General features: G+C 36.4%; 1 long non-coding RNA gene across 1 annotated transcript; it reads right to left on the reverse strand.

Annotated features, from left to right (window-relative positions):
* Nucleotides 1-2,262: 2,262 nt before the first annotated feature.
* On the reverse strand, nucleotides 2,263-4,799 carry LOC127158344 (uncharacterized). Its single transcript, XR_007826137.1, has 3 exons — nucleotides 4,700-4,799; nucleotides 3,464-3,571; nucleotides 2,263-2,884 (listed from the first exon to the last, which is right to left on the reverse strand). It is a non-coding gene; the product is annotated as an uncharacterized LOC127158344 (long non-coding RNA).
* Nucleotides 4,800-5,211: the final 412 nt, after the last annotated feature.

Consider the following 5,211-nt stretch of genomic DNA (forward strand, 5'->3'; position numbering starts at 1 on the left):
TTCACCACAAACCAAAATGCAGGAGGCTCAGTTTATGCTTGCTGGCCAGATACTGCATTATTGTTCTTGGCGCTTCTAGGTAAACAGCCTAACCCTAAATCTATTAAATGTCCAAACATAGAAAGGAAAACATTCTGGATCACTGTGCAGGCCTCACATGGGTCACTCTGACTATGTCATCATGTTAAATGTGATTCCTGCATACAGCAAGCTATCCAATCAACCGAACATCAAAGCAGAGGACTAGGGAGGCTGTGAAGGATCAAAGCATTCTTGGACTGTATTGAGTGGAATGAGGCAGCTTAAGAATTGAGGTTACTACCAAAGGCAATTTTGGTGAATTCTGCACCTCCGTCACTGATTCACGCTACTGCCACTGCCAAGGACAAAGACTGTAACGTGTCATCCGATCTGCCGAGATGGTCATTGGCTGCAGCCTGTACATTTCCAGGACTCGGAAGTGAGCAGTTAAGGACACAGACTTTTTGAGTCACATCCCTCCAGCTGTAGTCCATTAAAACCAGAAACTCACACCTCAAAAACAGTTTTATCTGCCCCATTGACAGTACAAATTTCTTTAAATTAATTCAAACTGGAACATGCTTCATCTACACTGCTGTATTTCATGAATTCCTTGCATGTGTTCACCCACAGTACTTGGCAATAAAGAAGAATGTTATTCTGTTTAAAATCTAAAGACACATGTATTCAATTACAGGAGAGACTGGCACATATCCTGTTCTGTCTGGTACTGTCTGGGTTATATGAATATTCAGAGAAATTTACTGTTTACCCTGGAAAGAGCTTATTTATTCAACAGTAAATTTTGCAGCTTGGGTTAAAACAGTAGAAGTCTGTTCTTACTGAGGCAGCAGTGTGCGCGTCGCATGCACAGAACATTTTTATTACACCGTGTTAGTGGCTCACTGGTGTCTGCCACAACGTCAAGATCTAAATCATTGCTGTAGATGGAGATAGAAAAAAAATAACAGGAAAATGTCCAGCTGGCCTGTAACTTATGACGTGAATGGCCTGCTGCTTTAGCCCAAATGAGCCCAAGCCAAAATGCAAATCACAGCTAAAAGGACTGCACTCACTTCGCCCTGTGTTATACTAAACACCATCCATATTCACTATACTTTCACCCTTGAAAAAGACACTTAACCCCGTGTCCTTGTAGCGGGATGTTTGATAAGAAAACAAGATTATAACAGACAACAGCCTTCCACAGGAGGCTGTTTTTTTTTTTTTGTTCCACTTCAGAAACGTTTCACAGTTCAAACGAACTATGGACAAACAGATGCCATGAAGCTGTCCACTGGTACAGAGAAAAAGGATGAGGAGAAATAAAAGAAATAAAAGTCACATAAGCACAGCAGGAATGTCGACTTCCAGTCTAGCAACATCACTACAATATTTGTCCAACTCTGAATGGTGCTGTCCTTTGCGGTATTGAGCCCGGCAGCGGAAACTTCCAGCAAAACAACATCTCTGAAGTAAGACAGCCAAGTAAAAGTTGTGGGAATGAAGGGTTCTTTAGAAAACTTCAAAACAGTCTTTTTGGCAGCAGTAATTGTAGTGGATAAGGTCCTTTTTTGAGCATTTAGCTGGAGAATGGAATCATCAACTGAAAAAAAAATAAAAAATAGGGGATGTTGAGGTATATCTAAACACAGGAAATCTAAAAGACCAAATGAGGCTTTCTGTGGTTCAGCAGAAAGATTTAGCTGATTTAAATTTAGGCATGTTATCCATCATGAGGGTGTATGTTTTCAGAATGTGTGTGGTTTGTACCATGCTATACTGCTAATCTGTGTGCTTTAGACGTGACCCTTACAAAAATGTCCTGTGGTATTCCATATGATAACACATTAAAAGTACCACATATGATTTGTGTGGTAATTGTGTAGTATTGTGTTGTTTTTTGGGACATTTTACCACAGAATTTTGTTGTACAGTTTGTAATATTCCTGTAATATTCTTGTGGTAACGTGTGGTATTACTTTCACATTTCTGTAGTATTTACCACAGGATTCTGTGTTGTACAGTATGTAATAATGCTGTAATATTCTTGTGTTATTATAGTCATATTTCTGCAGTAATACTAGGACTATCCTGTAATAAACCTGTGGCCCTTAATTGTTATATTTTTGGAGTATTCTGTGGTATTCCTTTAACCTTTTAAGTGAGGGTACACTGTAAACCCCGATAAGCCTTAAAAACATTGAGTACAAGTAACTCAAAAAAACTTAATGCCTTTTATTGAACAGAATTTTCTTAACCGCTTCCATTTAACATAGTGAAAATGAATATTTAAAATACAATATGTTGTTAATTGTGGAAAATTAATTTCTACACACTGTAGAGTTGAAACATTTTCCACAACACCACAAAACAACCTCAAAATGTAAAAGCATTTCATTAACAAAACATCAAATGCAGATGTACTTTGGTACATCTCGAGAAATGAAATAAGTCTGTTTAACCTTTTAAAACAAAAGCCTTTTTTGCCCTAAATTGCCCAGCCTCATCACTAACAAGAGTCAAGTAAATGTGTTATATCAAGGAAAACATGTAAAGGCAATGTGTACAAGGATATCTGGCTTCAAACTGAAAAGAACAAGACCGCAGCAACAGTAAAATGACAAAATGCAAACATTTTACAAAATTATTTTTTTTTACAGGTTTACATTTAATAACTGCTGTTAGTGATAAGGCTGGGTGCATATATAATGCCAAAAAAATAGAGCAGACAGTAATTGTGCAAACAAGTGTCACTCATTCAAAAGATGGGAATCCCTGATGTCAGCTATGTTGTAGTTTGGATCTAGATCTAGCAAACTATCCCCGGAACATCTCCAAGATCTGGTTCACCAGACTCCTCCTGAATAAATAAGAGAGATACAAACAGAAATTAATAACCAACTAACCAATATCAAGTCTAATATCATGTTTAGTTATACAGTGTGTTATTTACACAACAGGTTGTGTCAAAGCAACTTTACAGTATTAAACAGGACAATAGTGTGTCAATAATGCAAAGGTTACTCATGAGGGACTCATACATAAGTATCAGTAAATGTTTTTACCTTTTGTAATAGCTAAGTAGGCAACACAATGCATTAAGAGCCAGGGAGGTGTAAACTTTTGAACTGGAATGTTTTGAATGTGTACATTTTTCTTGTTTGATTATTCAAATGGAGTTTTGAATGGAGTCATTTTTATAAATTCAGTCATTATTTGGTCCTGTGAGGTTTAAATAAACATCTGTTTTGTAAAATATTCAGGTCAGTACTAAATAAAAAAATAACATTTTGCGTATTCTGCAAGTGGTATGTAAACTTATGAGCAAAACTGTACATGATCATTGTACATTAAACTTAAACACCCAGAAACCAGTAACCAATAATACAAACTCAAAGCCTAAAAAGCTTAGTTCCTTAAATAAAAGTTAGAAACTTACTTTCTTTAGTAGAACACTAAAGACCCATGATCCCTTGGTCACGAACACCCTTGCTGGTCCACTCGTGCTTGGTGATGTAGTGAGGTCTTCTCAAACAAAACAATTGGTCTGTGTAAGAAACTAAACATTATTTACTACATTACTCACATAATGACATACAGTACTTGTCTAGTTTGTAAACATTACAATTTGTAAATGTTCACAAAGAAGACTCCTTTGCTCACCAAGGCTGCATTTATGTGCTCGAAAATACAGTAAAACACTAATAGTGTCAAAGAGTTTTAAAATAACTGTTTAAACTGTTTGTAAAATACATTTTAAAATGTGATTTACTGCTGTGGAGCAAAGCTGAAACTTTATTAAAATTATATATAAAAAAAAAAAAATAAGTATATTAGAATGATTTCTATCCTAATTTTACAACATGGACTTCTGCTTCAATAGCTACTACAGGCAATCTAAACTATATCTGCACTACAAACCAGCGTGTTATATATAGAATAATAAATTAATTAAACTACCCACTGCGCAATGTGACGTCGTAGTGACGTGACCCTGACCGACGGACCCAATATAGACATGATCTGCACGTCTATCCGACGTCCAATGTTTAGTGGGTAAGAAATACCTATTTGCAATATCAAACATCAAAACAGACCGTTTTCAATTCAATTTACAAATGGATGTGTCACTTTTACGTTTCACTCCTGTTACTGTGAATGTACTGTAATGCAGTACAGTACAGTAAAATGACAGAGTAAATAGAAGAGAAGCTGCTGCTAAATATGCTGCTGTTCTGGTAAACACGAGACAAAAATACATTATACATTAACTGGACCAAACTAAAATTGGCGTCGTTTAACGTTATTTGAATAACGTTATATAAAACGTTCTTTTTCTAGCAGCTTCGCCTCATGGCTCTTTCAAGTAAAGACCGTTTACTCGTCGCTCATATTTGCACTCTCATACACATACAACACGACCTTTGGGCGACTATATGATATTTAATTTTATTCGTCAGCACATTAATAGATGTACTGCCATGTAAGTTTAATTCATATTTCCCCTTTAAACGGCATACAATTTCATAGCAGTATTCCTCCTTGCACCGAATATAACCGTGTTTACAGTATACCATGGCAAGTCTTACAATTACTCCATAAGAAGACTAGAAACGGCCACACTTTTTTCAAAAGCCTTCTTAAAACACATTTAAAATATATATTAAACACTTACTTTGAGACCAGTGATGACTGTCGTCGAAAAGTGAAGAGCACAGATCCAACCTCCTGCAGATTCAGTCAGCATTTTCCTCAAGAAGAGTCGATTCCCGCCGGCGCCGTCACCACGGGCTTTTCCTATGGCGTTAGTTTTGGCGCATGTTTGGTAAACCAGCGCGAGAAGCTCGTTACCGCCACCTGCTGCTTTGAAATGTCATCGAGTAATATATGAAGAGTTTGCTTCAAAAACGCGATAAACGACCTTTTTTTTTTTTTTTTCTTTTTTTTAACAACATTGAGTTTCTGCCAAAATCAGTATTGTATCTGGTCGGTACTGAAAAGGCAGTTTTTAATCTTACGCAAAATACAATATCCGCCGTGTTTTTCTGTCTGAAAATATATATAAAGTGTGAACATGCACACATGTGATCTTACAATGTGTGTACACTAAAGTCCACAGCAACATTAATATTTATAAAAATGGTCTTTAACATGAAAACAGATGTATGCACTTTTGGTTATTGAGTG

The sequence above is a fragment of the Labeo rohita genome, unplaced genomic scaffold (assembly GCF_022985175.1).
Source record: "Labeo rohita strain BAU-BD-2019 unplaced genomic scaffold, IGBB_LRoh.1.0 scaffold_1467, whole genome shotgun sequence".
NCBI classification, from domain to species: Eukaryota; Metazoa; Chordata; class Actinopteri; order Cypriniformes; family Cyprinidae; genus Labeo; species Labeo rohita.